This window comes from Jatropha curcas, chromosome 5 (assembly GCF_041381405.1).
Source record: "Jatropha curcas cultivar XTBG-Jc1 chromosome 5, XTBG_Jcur_1.0, whole genome shotgun sequence".
Taxonomy (NCBI): Eukaryota; Viridiplantae; Streptophyta; class Magnoliopsida; order Malpighiales; family Euphorbiaceae; genus Jatropha; species Jatropha curcas.
The window spans coordinates 7,063,432-7,082,855 of record NC_143155.1 but is presented as its reverse complement, the minus strand read 5'-3'; positions in this window follow the sequence as shown (position 1 = coordinate 7,082,855).

Sequence of the window (19,424 nt, the reverse complement as noted above, 5' to 3'; positions counted from 1 at the left end):
GAAATAAAAGAATTAGTTGGATCCTTTAGCCATGGATCATTCCAAATGAGAATCTGAGCCCATCCCCAACCCTCCAATATAAACCCCTACAAATAACATCACGAGCTTCCTATATGCTACGCCAAAGATAACTCGGGTTTGTACCTAAGCGGGCATCAATGAAAGAGGTTGTAGGGTAGTACCTGGTCTTTAAAACTCTTGCAGCAAATGAATTGGTTTTAGTGATAGGTTCCAAGCCTGCTTCCCTAACACCGATAGATTAAAAGCACATAACCTATCAAAGCCCAAATCGTCAAACGATTTCCATTTACACATCTTGCTCTAGCTCATCCAGTGGATTCCTTTGGAATTATTGCTACCCCTCCCCCACCACAAAGTGTTCATGATCCTCTTCAACTCTTCATAGAGCATTAACATAAATTAGGACTATCTGCAAAATAGTCTTTAGTAACACCTCTTTACTGTCCTTTAACAATGTTCTCCTCTTTCACGAATTAAGTTTCAGCTATATTTCGTCCTTGACAAATTGAAACACCTCAGTCTTATTCTGACCAATGTTCAATGGTAAGCCCATTATTTACCAAGTCCATCTTGTTCAAGAACACCAAGAACATTACAAATATTCCTGTGCACATGAGAAGGAGCATTAGCACTCAAGGAAACAGAGGATTTTGAGAAGTTGATAACCTAGCTTGATGCAACTTCATACCTTGGAAGATTGCATTTAATAACACTAGCTTGTTATCCCTTGGCTTTAAAGAATATCACGCTATCATCTCCAAAGAATAGATAGGAAACAATAGGACCACCTTTAGGAAAGCTACACCCATGCAGATCACCTTGGATGATATGATGTTGAATTAATCGGGAGAGACCCTCCGTACAAATAATGAATAGATAAGGAGACAAGGAGTCTCCTTGTCTGAGTCCCTAGGACAGAAGGATAGGTCCATATTCTTGGCCATTCTGGATGATCCAATAGTGAATTGTAGACATACAAAACATTAAATTCACCCATCTCAGTGAAAAACCCATACGAATCATAACTTCCTAAAGAAAAGACCACTTCAATCTATTGTATGCTTTATTGATGTCCATTTTCAGAGTTGCATAAAATGTCTGTACCACTAGTTTTCTTGTAAAAAAAAAATGCATAACCTAGAAAACAATGATGATATTGTCCTAAATACTTCTTCTTACCATAAAAGCACTCTGACTTTCCGAGATAATCCTAGGTAAGAGGGGCTTAAGACGGTTGGCTAGCGTTTTAGATAAAATCTTATAAAAAACATTACAAAGCTCAATTTGTCTTAGGTCTCCCATTACCTCCAGACAAGATTTCTTAGAAATCAAAACAATTGCAATGTCATTAAGGCTATTCAGAAAAGTGCCTAACTCAAGAAAAAAGATACAAGACTAAGAAATATCCGCACCTATAGTATCCCAATGCTTTTAGTAAAACACGGGATTAAAACCATCCAACCCAAACGATTTGTCCGGCTCCATTGAAAAGATCGCATAACACACTTCTTTCGACATAAATGATGCTAAGAGGGATTTACTTTAATCATAGGTAATAAGACTAGGAACGTGATTCACCACTGTATCCAAATTCACAGCTTGGGTAATAAACAGGTCTAAGAAATAGTCAATCATCAATTTTGAAAGACTCGTATACCAATCTCACCATTCACCCATGGCTTCTTTTAACCTTTTGATTTTATTCCCGTGCTGTCAAGAACTAGCCATGGCATGAAAGAATCAGGTATTAGCATCACCCTCCTTCAGCCAATATTCCTTAGCTCTTTGTTTCCAACGGATTTCCTACTAAAGAGTTAGCTCGTGAAACCTCACTTTAGCCTTAGAAAATAATTTGATATCCTCCTGAATTGGAGACCTCCATAATCGAGCCATAGTACTTTTGCATGCAGTGGCCCCTTATGGAAATTTCGAATATTAGCTCCCTAATGAAAAAACATAGAACTACACCTCGACAGTCTGATGAGAATTCTAAGATGGATACTCGCTCCAACTTTGAGCAATTAATTCATAACAACCACTTTCTCTCAACCAGCTGTTTTTGAAACAAAAACGTCTATAATGGCCACGAGGAACATATTTTCTCAATTCAAGAAAGAAAAGGAGATGATCAGACGATGGTACTTCTAAGACAACACTTGACTTAAAATGTTTCTTCATGAGGCGTTAGTAAAGATTCTATCCAGTTTTGCTTCCTTCCAATTCAAGCCATTTCTATCATGCTCCCATATGAATTTATACCCTTCCATAGGAAGCTCATAAAAGATCTGTATCTAAAATACAGTTTTAAAACCCATTCATTAAGTGTTCAAGTTGTGGATGACCTCCTCATTTTTCATGGGACGCAAGGATATTCTTGAAGTCTCCCAGACAAACGCACAACATATTACTATGAGAAGAGAGCACGAAGTTGCTGCCACAAAATATGTTGCCTGTTATGATCAGCTATCCCATCAAAACCTGTCACCCTCCAAAGCCCTATATCCTCCACATCCACTTCTAGATCAATATGATGAGAAGAAAAGCCCAAAACTGAAATCCTTCTAGAAGATTTCCATAAAAAAAGTTAGCGCCATCCATTATGGCCCATATTGTCAACCACGAAACAGTTATCATACTGCAACAAATTCTTTGTTTCTTGAATTTTATTCAAATTACAAAAAGTTCCAAAAAGGAAAATAAAGTGTGCCTTCTTATCCCTCATAATATCCTGGAGGGTTCAAATTGCTCGTGGGTTGCCAAGCCCACGACATTCTAGCTTAAACAACTCATTTCTTCCTACAGGCTTGGGAATCAGTACCTGACAATATCACATTTTTTAGAACCAAAGAACCTTCAGCATCGTGTTGGCCCATGCCTATAATTGGGCCAGATTCTTGGGCCAACCTCTTCCGCTTTGGGTTAGTCACAATAATCTCTTTTGTCTACTTATAACTTAATTAGTGTTGGCAAGCAATGAAGTATTAAAATTCAAAGCAGGACATTTTACACCATGATTCTCACCCCTTATCTCTTATGGATTGGCGACAAATTTGGGATTTGATACGAATGATTCCTAGGAATCTTGGACCTACAAAAAATAATGTTGTCCCGATCACCACTACTGTCCTCCAGTGCTTCCCCCCTCAGCCACCTTGAATCAATGTTCATTTGATTACAACAGTTCGGTGCTCATAATTCCAAGCCATAATGTCAATCAATAACCCTGCTTCCTTTCTCCAAGAGACGCCTACAAAAACGCTTAGTTTGCCCTAGGTGACTATAAATGAAACAAAAGCTCGGAAGCCTGTCGTATTTAAAAGAAACCCATAACCGATCACCATCAATCTTTTTAAGCTTCTGTGACTTCTTCCATGGCATACACATATCATATTTAATTCGGATGCGCATATAAGAAGGCCAAGTGTTCTTAAAGTTGTTCAGATCAGCTTCCAAAAACTGGCCAATGTGATTGCCAATCCCTTTTGCTACCTTCTAAGACATAAAACCCGTTTGCAATCCATGAACTTAGACCCATAACAAAGTGTGAAACAAAGTGTCACTCCCAACTCCAACTACCAGAGGAATTGTCCAGCTTCCACAAACTGACCAATGTGATTGCGAATCGCCTTTGCTACCTTTTGGGATATAAAACTCATTCAGAATCCATGACCTTGGACCCATAACAGAGTGTAAAACAAAGTGTCACTCCCAACTCCAACCACTAGAGGAATTTTCCACTTTAGATCAAGCCAATTCCTAGGAGGTTACCCATTCTATGATTTCTATTAAGTGAGCACGCTTAACCTTGGAGTTCTTCTAACTCTCCAAGTCATTTCACCAAAAGGCACCTCTGATGATTATTTTTCTCCTTTTTGATATATGATCCAATTCATCATGTGTCCCACATTCCACTATCCATAACTAGCCTATCATCCTAGAAGCTAGCCAAGAGCTTTGCACTACCCGCCATCTTAGGATCGCTTTGCCGTGTCGGGATGTCACACAAAGGAACCTTCATTGGATGGTTGTAGCCGGCCATTTTCTCAAGAATGAGAAGGTGATTGTCGAACTTCCATAGGCTCTTCTTAAGCATCTTGTCCAGATCAACTACATGGTTGAACTAGAATATATAGATTCCTCCTCCTTCACCATCATCCCCATAAAAGGACGCCACAAGGAAGCCATGGTTTGTTTCATAGCATGCAGTTGATAACCTTGTCCTTTAGAAACCTTCCCACAAGACAAAGGGAATTGTTGGTTGTTTCCATCAGCTCACCATTGCCACCAAACACCAAGTCGTCGTCAACGTTATCATCTAGTGACAAGTTCGCCATTTCGACATAAACAATATCTTCTTCCTACATACTATAGAAATCATTAAAATGAAACCCTAAACGCCAATAACAAAACCAAACTCTCACCTAAGGAGAGACGTACAATAAAAAATTACTAATTAAAAATGTTTTTAAAATAAACAAATAAATTTTATGAAACCACAAATAGTGGTTTATGTAATTGTGTTTTCCGTTTCTAATAATGTTTTTTTGAAATCGAATTGATTAACTAACGAACTGTTAGTTGATCTGATCTAGTTTGACATCTAAAATCGGAGAACTCAAGAATCAGGTCGAATTGATAAGAACTGAATAAAATCGAAAATCGGGTAAAATTGGAAGAACCGAGTTTTTGAATTCTTAACGTCAAACAAAGCAATTTTTACTTCAACAACAATCGAAAAATGGGTTTCCGGCGCTTCTGACTCAAAATTCGATGTCGGTGTTATTTATTTTTCAATAATAGACTTCTAAATCTCTTTTCCGTCCATTAATGTTGTTGTTGCTGTCTTTTCGCTTCGCCTTCTAGATCTTGGCCAATGTATACATTGTTTTTTCTTTATACAGTTAGTGGATCTTATCATTTTGGTTTTGGGGTGTTTTCAGATCAAGGTTAGGGAAAACAATACTGGAGGAGCGGAACATGGGAATGTGAATAGAGATAACTTGGAAGATTATCCCATAGTATGTTAAAAATATTAATTTAAGCTCTAATTCCAACTAATATTTTAATTTCCGATGTAACATTAAATGTAAAAAATTAATATCATATTTTTTATTTTCTTTAGTCCACTGTCATTACCATTTGAATATTTATTAGTATTTATCATTTAAGCTCTCAAATAGTTTTTCATCTCATATATTTAATTTTTTAAAAATATTTTTCTAATTTTATTATTTTACAAGTAGCAATTCACCTTTATTTGAGTCAATAAGAATATAAAAATAAGTTGAAATTTGAAATTAGATGAAAATGAAATTATTTTTCATATATAAAATTTTTCATTTATTGTAGAAAAATTATTTTTTAATTTTATAGAAATAAATTCAATTATATATATATATATATATATATATATATATATATATATATATATATATATATATATATATATATATATATTATTTGTTATAAAATCATTTATAATTGTATATTTTTATTTTATTATGAATAAAAAATAAAATAAAAAATTCGATTGAACCAAGTTGATCCGATTTTACCGCGACCTAGCCATGAAGTCGGTTCGACATCCAATCTGATTTTTAAAATATTATTTCATTCCTCTTTTTTTTTTATTTTTTTATAATATTTATTATTATTATCATAATTGTCATCATCTCTATTGTTTTCTGAAATGAACCGAATAATTTATTTCAAAAATTTTTCATTTAAAATTTAAATAGTAAATTTAACCAATGGGATAAAATGGCATTTTCATTTTTCAAAAATAAATATATTTCACTTTTGTGAAACTATTTGATAAAATTTAATACAAATGTTACACGACCCGAAACCATGAGCCGGATCAGCACTAGGTCATAGGTAAGTTTAAGGCCTCCGAAATCCGCAGTAAGCCTAAACCACAAAGTCCATACACGCCAAGCAAATTCCTAGAAATAGTAAGTCCATATTATTTTATATATAAATCAAGTAATAACACATCCCTGGTGAGGATGCCGGTTTTTTCCCAAAAGCTTGGAATGAATCGAATCCAATGGGCTTGATTTATTTCATTTAGCAAAAATGGTTTTCTTTTTATTAAACCCGTTTAATCCTCAAAAAAAAGGTTCTCTTACTTTGGTAAGAGTTTTATTTTAGAGTCGCCGTCCTTATTAAGAAAAATTCTCGAATCACGCAATTCTTTGGAATCATCTAATCTGGTTTTAAACCAGAGATAGGGTCAAGGAGTTAGGTATGAAATGGGAAGGTTTTAGGCACCCATTTCCCCGGCTAAGTTAGCCTCCTAGTTGTCCAAACATTCACAATAATCAATAATGAGATTAACTTTTAATTGAGATGTAAAAACGATTTTAATGCAATTTTGTAAAACGATGTCATACATACATTCAATCTCATCCATACAACATAACGTAAATCAACCAAAAAAGGGCAGGTGAGGAGAATAGAGTTACAAATCAACCTAGTCATTACATTCTACCCTTAAACCCTCCAAATTTTCCAAACCCAAATAATAATCACATCAAGCAATAATAGGAATCCCATTAAGGACCCTTTTACATTTGGCAATAAGAAGCTTAAATTAAAAATAAATCCAAACCACAAGCAACAAACATAAAGAATAACAAGAATCCACATAAGTATATATTAAATACAAGATCACAACACAATCAATCATCCAATAATTATGAATATAATGAATGTAAGTGATACAAGATTAACAAATAAAGGGTTAGCACAATAATAATGAACATTACAATAAATGACAAGAATTTAAAGGACAGAAATAATAAAAGACATGAATAATAAACTGCTAGTAAAGTAAAGGACAATAGTTAAATAACATAAATTTAAAGGTTTTACATGATTTAAGCTCATGATCTTGATGTTCATCCTAAAAGGATTAACAAATCCATCAATCACTATTTTCAATCATGTTTTATGTGTTTATTTGATCCATATATGACTTAATATGCATTACGAACCTTTTAAGGTTAGAGCTCGGCCATTCGATCACTGAATCGGGATGTTTATTGAGTAAGAACAGGAGTTTCTATGCTTTTGTGGCGTGAGCCACAGGGAAGTGGCGCACGCCACTACTGTTGGCCCAGCGCCATAAAAGTGCAAAAACTCCTATTTGGTTGATCCTAGGTTTTCCTCACAACCAAAACCAGAAATGGTGTTTTAAACACCGAGAAAGTAAAGAAAAAGATGAAGAAAGTGTTCAAAGTTCTCAAAAACTACCTTTTGTGATTCCTTCGATGATTTGCTCAAAAATAGATGAAGGAAAACCCAACACGTGATCCTTGATCCAAAAGTCCGAGATTCAAGATTAGAGTTTGTGTTTTTAGGATTCTAAATTGTCTACAATGGGTTTTTTGATTGATTAACACTGAATTCTTACCACAAATCCAAGGTTAACACAAGTTGCCTTTAGATTTCTATGATTGAGTTTTTAAAATGCAAGAGCTTCCCCTTAAGTCCTCTATTTCACATCTCTCAATGCCTATTTATAGGCAAATGAGGGTGGGTGCCCATTTTAGGGCTGATGTGGCAAAAAAGCCACTGTCGGTCCCTGCAATGGGACCGGCCCACTTCTACAAAATCAGACCAGGTGGTACGTAAAACGAAGTGGTGCACTAGGAAGTGAGCCAGTGAGCCCGACACACTTTCCGGGCTTGATTTCTTCGTGAAACGCCTAGTAACCTAAAAAGGTAAAAATGGTTAAACACATCAGTAATCTTAACCACGGACCATTAGTCCAAAAACCAGGACGATCGAAAATCCTGATCCAGTTTTATGTGAAAAAATGGTGTATCATCACTGAACAATTTAGGGGCAAAATTTAAGCATATATAGTTTGCGCCCACTTTGATAATACTTTGCTTTTCAAGCAAAATGTCATCAAAGTGTAAAGTAGACGTGTAAGTAGGAAAATACTTACCTAGTTTGTGTGACACGCATGGCTTTGATGGATGAAGTGCTCCATCTTGGCGACTTTGGGAGGTTGTCCTTCGAACGGTGAAAGGCGGAATGTGATGCTCCACACGGGAAGCTTTAATTGGGGATACTTTGATCGTCTCAATACCATTTGCGGCATTTGATGGCGGGAGAATTACATCAGGGTGGCTTTTGACGACTTGTGCGACTATCTTGTGTCTATCAACGGCTTTAACTGGAGATACTTTGATCGATCAGTAACAATTGTGGCATTTGACGGTGGGCAAATTGCGTCGCGACTTACTTGTGGCCAGCGGTGTGTTGTCCCTACTCAGGCGGCTAGCCATTGATGGGTTGCCAGCTAAGTATAAGAGTTGGACGCAGCAGATGGGTCTTCGGGCCAAACTGGGCCTAAAGGCTTAATCGGGCCTATAATTCCTTATAAAAGGTGAAAGTGACACTTATTTATCTTTTCTTTTCTTTTCTTTTGCTAATGATCTTTCTTTCTCTTTTTGTTTTTCTTCTTTTTTTTTTGTTCTTTTCTACAGATAGGGAGATATCTATGGGGAGATGCAGCCGACTTTCTTAATTTTGTTTAGGTAGCCGTCGGCTATCAGCATAGATGTCTTCTCCTTCCGGGACTCTTCTATGATATGTATTACCTCGGAGAGAGGGTGTACAACTGGCAGCTTGGCTCGGACAGGAGGAGGGTCCCACATGATGTCCCCTACTATATGCTGTCGATGAGGTCTATCCAGTTGGAGTAGGACATTACTACTGCTCAGAGGGGGTCAGCTGCTACAGACCACCTAGCGACTTTCGTGCCAGGCACTTATACGGTATTTGTACGGACTTAGCTCCTGATCATGTCCCTCCTCCGATGGAGTTTGATCCCTTTACAGAGGCGGAGGAGCTAGATAGAGGCCAAGGTGTTATCCCGGTAAAGGTAGGTTTCAATTCTTTTATTCTGTTGTTTTGGCTTTGCTCCAGTATCTTTCATTCATAAACTGTATCTTATTCTTGCAGCAGTAGCAGAAATGTGATAAATGTGTGAGGAGAGGCTCTGAGCCCAGAGCTCTAGATACGACTGTTATTATTGGCACGCCTGAGCATGGGCCAGGTGCTTTATTCTCTTTTATGCTGGACCGCACAGGTCAGCTTGCCCAGGGCATACTAGAGACACATCTCGTGAGTCCATATCGGATGTCACCACCCGACTGCACCCATGTGAGTATCTTCTGCTCTTTTATTATGATTATTGCTTTTTATTATTCTATTTTCTCATTGTTTGCTCCTGCCCCTGTGTTATTCTACAAGTGTCTATTGATGACCACAATGAGGTGTGCCAACCGTATGAATGCTCGCTTGAAGTTGGAAGAGGCAAGGCTCTCGGATGAGCATATATCTGTAAGTATAAACACTATAAAAAAAAGACATGCAATACATATGCCATGTATGCTTATAATGCAATCAATAATATTTATGAATATGTGCAATGAGCTGACATGGTGCCTCCTACTGGTCGGGGCTGAGGGATTCGACGTGCCAGCGTTTAGGGCTGAGGGATATGATGTGGCCGGCGTTTAGGTTGCCGTGTAGCTAGACGCTAGCCGGTGATCGTCGAAGAGGCCGAGGAGTTTGGCAGCAAGGACTCGGAAGAGACGACATCAAACATGTCCTGAGCTGATTGCCCCATCTTCTTTCTACTTGTTTCCCCTTTTCTTCTCTTTATTCTTGCATTCTTGTATTCATACCAAGTTTGGCGAATTTTATTTGTAAAGAATAATTATTTTTATATATAAAGGCTAAATGACAGTCTCTTTATAACTTTTTAGAATAATATTGGTGTATTTGTGCTTTGTAGTTAACATTCATGCTGCTGATTGAATTTGGAAATTAAAGAAACAACAAAACAACATCTTGTTCAATCTGGCTGCTAACATAGTGGCATGCCCCACTGTGCCTTGGATTGTGCCACATGCAATAGCGTGCACCGCTAGTGTTATAGTGGTAGCCAGCTATCACACTGTCCTCTCATTTCTTGCTATAAAAACACATAAAACACCTATGGTCTTTAAAAGCTCTTCTCTCTTATTCCAAACGAAGTTTTCTTTCAAAAATTCCTCCTAACTTCTCATTTCTTCCCCATTTTCCTTAGATCAGACCTTAGCGCTCGCATTTAAAGTATTATTCCATAGTTTTAGCTGTGAGGATTAGGACTTACTGTCACCATTCAAACTCGATGGGCTAAGTTATTACCGGAACATTCGGGTTCAACCCGAGTTGCTGCAATGGTTGATCAACCACTTTGATCCTTCGGACAACTTATTTCAGCATAAGAATTTCTAGATCTGTTTGTTTGTGAATACTCAAATTTTGAGGCTCAAAAAGCCTATTTTCTCGGACTGCAAACAGTCCGGCCGGACCGGAGGCCATTTTGGAAATTTACCGAGAGTATGCCAATATGGTACTTGAAACGTCCGAAAAATTACGAGGGTCACAGAACTGGTCCCGGAATATTTTTTGGGGGTACGAAACTCCCGAAAAAGCCTTCGGAACAAAAAACTAGAAAGAGGACAAGCCACAGCGGCGGCAGCCACCGAACATGGCGGCGGCGGCGGCTGCCGCCGCCGGCCACGGCGGCAGTTGCCGCCCTCGCGGCGGCTGCGGCTGCCATCCAGCCGGGTTTTTTCCTATAAATACAGCCCCGGCACTCCGTTTTTACTCACTCGGTCTGTGTTGACGGACGCTCCTTCTCCCCTACGCTCCTTGCGATTCTTTTACTGCTTTTTTGCATTTAGTATATGCTTTTATTACTCTGCTGTTGTGATATTTGGCCACTTAAATTAAATTAAATTAATTAATATTCCCCAAACGATGAGCTTAATCCGGCGTTTTCAAGCTGAAGCTAAGAAGCGGTCGCCGATTAACTCAGGTAAATAAACGAAACTCTGCTCATTTAATTTTAGCATTTCATGCATATTCTTCTTCTACTCCAATTATGAATTAAACTGTTGCATAAATGCATTCACGTCATCAATTTGGCAAATAAACTGCCTTAATTAAATATGATTAAGCTTAAATGCCCGGTTAATTAATAATCGTGGTGTTAAAACCTAAATTCGATAATATTTGGCTTAAAGTATCTAGTCAATTAATGACTATGGTATAATCGCCTTTATTTCGAATAGTCCGGCTTAAGTCCAATTAATCAATAATTGTGGCTAAAAGGCCTTAATTAAACACGCTTTTCTTGGCAATAAATTGCCTATATTGCAATTCAATTGATCACTTTTGGCAAACAAATTGCCTATAAGTAGATTAACCATTTTTAGCGACAAATCACTTAAATCAAAGTCTTTGGCAAAATGCCTTGAATTAATCAATCTTTTGGCTAAAAGCCTTAAGTTACTCATTTTTGGCGACAATCGCCCAACCAACACCTTTTGGCAAACAAATTGCCTAAATCAACTCATTTTGGCTAAAAGCTTTCAAATAATCAATTTTGGCGACAATCGCCTAAATCACATCAATTTTTGGCAACAAATTGCCTAAATCAATCTTTGGCTAAAAGCCTTAAATCAACACTTTTGGCAACAAATGCCTAAAACATCAAATCAATCAAACTTTGGCAAAATGCCTAAACAAAATGCACGAAGCATACATACACTCATGCATTAAGCATACCCATTCAAAGCCCTTTTAAAAAGGCCTATCGAACTACGTCGACTTTGATCTTCCATTCAAACGGAAGTACGTAGGCACGTTTGGGATTTAACCCCGAGCGGCAAGTCGAAATCCTTTAAACACTTTCATTTGGTCCAATTACATCATTTACCTTGCGAAGCATTCATTCATTGGTTAGTTAATCAGCATGACATAGTCTCGGGATCCACCTCGGGTTCGTAGATTGTGCCTTAAACATTGGGATAATTAATCTAGTAATTAGGTTAATTAAAATTGGAGTCAACTTAGGGTTTTTTCCTAGTTTACCCTAAAATAATTAAACAAGGTGGCGACTCACACATTCACGTGCATTTCTACCCTTAGTCATATGAATTTATATGCCTATATTTCCGGGGGAGGGGTTCACACTGTTATTTAAGAATTCAGCATTATTTCTAGGAGAATACCCATGGTTGAAGAAATTCCTGCTGCGCCTCGATTGGATATGAACCCTGCTTCATTGATTCTGCCTATCCTTAGTTTCTTGGCTTATGAGATACCATCTTATGACTGATGTCGTGCCCCTGCGACTACTTGTCGACTGTGCCTTGGGTATGGAACGTGCTAGCCCATATTGGCCTTCACTTGTTTGCTTCTGCCTTCTTAGCCAGTACTTATCACTCAATGGCATTGATGGCTATGGCAGCCTTAGGTTGGTGCCTATAGTCGAGTAAATAGCTAGGCGTTACTTGGCTGGGAGAGAATGCTTGGAACCCTAGCTTAGTGCGGGTCCGATGGGGAGTCCGCTTCTACTGCAGGTAAATGCATTTTTATCATCTTTTCTCTTTTATAATCTATAACTTTTACTTGAGTCACCCTTGCGGGTTTTTGACTTAATGAGCTTTTCTCTTATTATTATTATTATTATTATTATTATTATTATTATTATTATATTTTTTTGTGCTCTAACTTGTGTTTAAGCCGCCCTTGCCGATTTTCGACTTAACAAGCTTTCTTCTTTTCTTTCATTTTTATTTTTTTATGCATTTGCAGTTGTGGGCTTGTGAGAAGCTAGAAGTGATGGCTCCACCATCAGACCATTTGATGTTCGATTACAGACCACGAGTCTATGTCCGTCATCAAGCTAGAGGTGATGGCTCCACCACCAGACCAACTGCACTTCTATCTCAGTTGGCAGTACAACTTCCATCCTGTAGACAAGAGAATAAGGGGTTTCCCCATTCGCAGATTTGGCTGTGGTTCGGTATCCCCATAAAGCATATTGTAGCTTGCTTGCCTAGTCATAGTGATTTTCTGCTATTTTCCTTAATATCTTCTTGATGTTTTTATTTACGGCCTCTAGTGCCCCATTAGCTTGTGGTCTTAAGGTGAAGACTTGTGGTGTTCGATTCCAAGTTTCTCTAGCAGCGGTTTTACTTCTACTTGGAACTAAACTCCATTGTCTGTCACAATATGTTGGGGGATTCCATATCTAAAGATCAAGGTCTTTTTGATAAATTTGGCCATTTGCTTGGCACCTATATTCTTAAATGATTCTGCTTGAACCCATTTTGAGAAATAATCCACTGCAACCACTATAAACTCATGTCCATTAGATGCAGGTGGTGAAATCTTGCCAATGATATCTATTCCCCAAGCTGCAAATGGCCATGGCGAAATAGAAGTATGTAATTCTGAAGGAGGAATGTGACTTAGGTCTCCGTGTATTTGACATTCAAAGAACCTTTTCACAAATGAAATATAATCCCTTTACATTGTGGATCAAAAGAAACCCTGTCTGAAAATTTTCTTAGCAAGCACTTTTCCGTTCATGTGGGTACCGCAAACCCCTGCATGGATGTGTTCCGTAATCCTTTTAGCTTCTTTCTTCGTTACACATATTAACAATACCCCGTCTGACATTCTTTTGTACAGTTGACCGTCTAAGACTGCAAATTATAATGCCAAACACTGTATTGCTCTTCTATCATCTCGATTAGTTGAATCTAGGTATACCCTTTTAGTCATCCACTGTAGGACATTATAAAACCATTACTTCTCTTCCTCCTCAATATCCATAATCTTTTTGCCTTCATAATACGAGATGCTACCCGAAGACATCATTAACGACTTCTTAGGCATTACCGAAATCTCTTCCCAAGCTGATGTTAAGTTAGCCAAGGCATCTGGTATTCAGTTGTTTACCCTACTTGTATGTGTGAAGGTTACCTTTTTGATGTTTTGAATAATAATGAGCAAATGGTCAATGTAAGGCTTCAGTCTGTCCTCTTTAACTTTCCAATTGTCGTTAGCGTGCTCTATTACAGTTTTGAATCACTAATAACCTCTATTTCATCAACTTTAACTACAATTAGAGCTTCTAATCCAAATAGGCAGGCTTAATATTCTGCATGTTATTCGTGACTACAAACTATAACCTCTCAAACATCGGGATAGCCTGTCCTTGTGGAGATTCTAGCAAAATGCCTACTCCAGCTCCTTTACTATGAGCTGAACCATCAAAATAGAACTTCCATCCTTTCTTTTCTATTAGACTCAAATGTTCATCAAGAAAATCAATCTCCCACTGTTGATTGTCTTCAATTGGATGTGCTGCTAGAAAGTCTACAATTGCTCATCCTTTGACAATTTTCTTCGTTGCATATTTGATATCAAATTCTGATAGTAGGATTAGCCATCTCGCTAGTTTCCCCACGTGTTCCATATAAATATCTGATCGGGTCCATTCTCGATACTGTTATCACTTTATAAGACTTAAAATAGTGTCGAAGTTTTCTGGTAGCCCATACCATTGCTAAACAAGTTCTTTCAATCAAGTTATATTTCCGTTCATTTGGAAGAAGCTTTTTACTCAAATAATACATTGCCTTCTCAACACCGGCTTCATTAGCTTGTCCTAACATGGCTTCAATTCTAGCATTAATGGTTTCCCTGGCTTTGGTGGGCACAAAACTGGGGGACTTGACAAATATTCCTTGATTTTGTCAAAAGTTATCTGGTAGTGATCGTTCCACTTTACTGGCTGATCTTTCTTTAAAAGCTTGAAGATTGGATCACATACTTAGACAACTTCGATATGATCTTGCTAATATACTGAATCTTTCCCAGAAAGCTTCTCACTTGCTTTTCCGTCTTGGGTGGCTCCATTTCTTGGATTGCTTTAATCTTGTTTGGATCGATCTCTATTCCCTTAGGTCCTACTATGAATCCTAACACTTTTCTAGAAGTCACCCCAAACACACACTTCTTTGGGTTCAACCGCAGGTTGTATTTAATCACTCTATCCATGAAAGTTTATTTCATTAAATAATAAAGAAATCTCATTACAATCAGATTCGTCCTTGACAGAAATCAACACATTAGAAGGGACTTTAGCTATGCAAGCCTAGATCGCTTTTAGCACTTGATCTGCAAGGTCCTCTTCTTCTTCAGTGCTCACCTTTCCTATATTCTTCTCTTCCTTGTTCAGCTTCTAGACAACTTGTCCCTCTTTTGGTTCCTCTTTCTTTCTTTCCTCCTCGGCCGCTTGTGGCCCCTTAACCCCCTCTTTTTTGGGTGCTTTCTCTTCTTTCTCTTCTTCAGACTCAGACTTTGGTTCCTTGGGCAATCGCTAAGATATCAAAAATGTCAACAAATATCTCTAGACCGAGGTACGTTTTTCTATTGTGCTGAAAAGGCTCTATTGGCAGACATGGAGAGGAATGCTCACTCGAATGGACAAATTGCCCATCCATGTCTATCCAGCCATATGTTCTCTTTGGCTTGCTTCCAAACTTATACCCTAAGCCTTGACGGTCTCTTTGAGTGTGGATTTCAGGTAGCTCTGTAATGCCTTGCTAATTCTTTCCGAGCCCTTTTCCTTCTTCATAGTTCATTTTCATCATGATGTTGGAGACAGTTGGCCCCATATTAGTGCTCAGCACAGCAACATGAAAACTAGTCCATGGGAGGATAACCTGCTTATCCACATTTAGCGTAGCTACGCTTCTCTCACTAGTAGTAGGTATGGAGAAGATTTTCCCATTGTAAGGAAATTTGATTTTTTGATGTAGCATTGATAGTACTCCTCCCAAGGAATGATACCATGGGCGCCCCAAGAGTAAGGCAAATGTCGGGGGAATGTCAATTACAATGAACTCGGTCTCCTTTTCAATCGGCCCCACCTTGACCCCTATTTTGAAAATGCCCTTTACTTGTCTTTTAGAGTCGTCGTATGCTCTAATCACAACATCAAAAGATTCCAAATCAGACAATTCCTATTTGAACTTGGAAAGCAGCTTTAACGAACAAACATTCAGAGTTGACCCATCATCTATCATTACATTTTCGGTCACTCTTCCTCTAACCTCAGCCTTAATGAACAATACCTTGGTGTGATGCCTTCCTTCTGGAGAAGTTTATCATTAAAAAAAGTGATAGTGAGGGGATCATGTTGCACTATCACCATAAAATCAACTAAAGAAATGGATGATGACATCGGAATCTCCACCATGGCTTATAGTGAAGCCTCTCGATGTTGTTTTGATGATACCAATAGATGCCACATGCTTATGTTTGCATGGGTTCTTTTCAATTGTCTCACTGGGGAATCATCTTCTACTTCCTTCTTTAGCATATCCAATGAGCTCGCTTTTTCTTTTTCTTCCCTTGGCTTAGTCATATCTAGCCGATACACTTGACCACTGTGGGCACATGGCTTACTGCTCTTGCTTCTTTCTCATCCTTGCTACTCTATACATCCAGAATAACGGGATTTACCTCTTCTTCATCTTCACTTCCAACCCAGACTTACTCGCTTTGTTCCAACCTCTCCTCATTGCTATCCCACACATTTAGCACCATCACATAAATTTGTTCCAACAACATCTCCCTCTCTCTTTCCTCCTCCTTTTCAAACTCAGCCAACACCTTCTCGGGAGCCTTTCCAAACTCAACCATATATAAGTTCTTAGGAGGCGGCACGTTCCTAAAATTCAGAATTAGATTAGTCCTCGTGCTCGGCCTTGATTTGTCTAGATTTGTCACTTTACCACTGTTGATCAGATCTTGTATCTTATGCCTCTGTCGCAAGCAATTATCAGCCGTATGGCCCTTACCCTGATGGTATTGGCAATAAGCACTCTGATCGTAGTTTCTTGGCAAAATGGCCGGAGGAGATCTCGACGTAAGTGGTTGTAACAAACCTGTCATTTTCACTTTCTCAAATACCCTAGAGAGAGGAGTGCCAAAGTTAGAAAATCTCCTTGGTGGCACATTTGTAGCTCTCAAATCCAAAGTGGCTGTCGTTGTGTTCTCGGAGTCTTAGCTGACTGGTTGGACCCTTGGAACTCGGACTTATTAAAACTTTCGGCCCGATTCCCATACTCCTTATCTTCTCTTATTTTATCTTCGATGGCAGTCCTACCTTGTAAACCTGAGAAAATTCAGTTAATGACATGTAATACAACTTTTCACAGAAAATTGGCAGAGTCCCTTTGATGAATATCTTGATCTGCTCCTTGGTATCCGGACGGTTTCTCATTTGCGTGACCTTGGCTCTCTATCTAGCCATATAATCATTGAAGGTCTCATCATGTTTCTACACAGTTGCTCCTAAATCTCTCAAATTAACACTCATTTAGAGATTATAAGCATATTCTTTGAGGAAACCCGTTGTCAACTCATTCCAATCTCTTCTTACCCTCTTCTCTAGATTTTAATACCAAGTTTGAACAAACCCTATTAAGGACATTGGGAACATCTTCAAGATTTCCCTCGACGGCAGACCCGCTAACTCCATGATAGACTTTTACTGCATGAGGTGCATCTTTATGTAACCGTTGCCATCATACTTCGCCACTTTTGGCATCTTATAGGTCATCAGGGTAGCTTGCCTCAACTCTAGCTCCTCATCTTCATCCTCATCGTCATCAAGGTCAACAAACTAGTCCATTCCTTTGGACTTCATAAACATATGTAATTTCTTGAGCTTTTTATCCAACTTTTAAAACTTTTTTGAGACGACTGGCTGAGACTCAACCCTCTTGGCAGATATTTTCTTGAAAAACTCATCATCTTGCCAAGTGTCGTCTACATGCTTCTTTTTCCCAGACTCTCCTTTAGCCTCTTCGTCATCTTAGATAACCACTTTTTCTTTCTCTTTATCAGATCTCATGAGCTTCTCGGGGCTAGATGCCACTATTCTCTCAATCATTTTCTTCATTTCAGACAAGGAACACTAGGTTCTACCATTCTATCAACAAAAGTGGAAGCTAAAACTGACGAATCTATTTGAACCAAAGAGTTTGCAATCTCAAAGTAGGAGCCCAACAGACTAGAAGAAACTGAACTAGGTGAATCACAGGGGGTTGAAGGTTCTTTTACTCTAATCAATCGGATGTCTGTCCTTGACCAACTGACTGTTTTCGGTGCTTTCTCTCTTTGTGGAGCTATCTTGACTGCACAAAATGAATGTTAGAAAACATGACATGATGCATGTATGCATGATTGCGTGCTTATGAAATGGCATAAAATAATGCGATCATACAATCACAGCATGTATGCATGAATGCGTGCTTATGAAATGGCATACAATAATGCGATCATACAATCACAACATCGTGAAATGCACCAAATGCTATATTCCATTATGGCTTTATCACGATTATACAAATCCAAAATCAGAAAAAGGCTTTTGAAAACTGTTAGGTGCAAAATGTGCCCTATTTTGTGGCCAAATATTTATAATGACCTTATTGCTTATTCTTTTATTTTGTATCCCTTTCCTTTTGCCTCAAGCGTGATAATACTTGAGCAGGGTTCTTTATTTATTTGAGATTTTTTTCTTTTTTGCATTACTAATATTTAGCTAAAAAATAGACTCTTTCATTACTTCTTCAAAAGTGAAATTTTTACATTGATTGTTCTTGAGGCCCTAGCTAAATATTTAAGATTCTTGAACCTTCAATCCTAAGAGGTTTAATAAGGCTTCGCATCATCTAGAGTGAAGTGGCCAATTTCCATAAGGCGGTTGGCCATATTGCACATAAGCGTGAATCGCACCTCTACACCTTGGAAAATAGTCATAGCTTTGAGTTGCGCTTGCTTTATTTCAAGCAGGAGTTGATGAGCCTCTTCTAATTGGTCTTCCTTTGTTAGAGTTGGAATCGGAGGAGCTTCCCTCTTAGGCATTTGAGCCTTAGCCTTACAGTCACTATTGGATGGAGCTCTTTTACCTCATTTTGCCTCAAACACTTCTCTTAAGTCTTTCATCATTTGGCGCTTTGATCGTCAGGATCGAGCCATGATGGTATATACCTTGTATGGCTACAATAAAATAAGTTAGAGGTAGGAACTAGGGTCATTTACATATGCTTAGGTCAGGCTTATTAATCTTGGGTTCCATAAGCGAGAATTGGTTGTTTCCTTCCATTTGCTTTGGGTGTAAGCGTAATGGTGATAACGGATTGTGTCAATTCTTTTGATATTACTAATCGGTACTTGACTTATGGGTGATGTATATTAGTGGCAGATCCAAACAGTTGAGTAGAGTGAAAGGACCACGAAGGAGATAAAGAAGAGAATAATGCATGAATGATAGTTTATAAGTACGAAAAAATAAACTCAATTCAAAAGTTAATAACATTATTAAAGAGTCAACTCTCTTATTTGAACCCAAAACTGAAGACCAGAGATTCTGGGTTCGATCCCCAGTGGAGTCTCCAGGTTGAGGATGTCGGATTTTCACAAAAGATTGAAAAAAGTCGAATTGAACGGGCTTGATT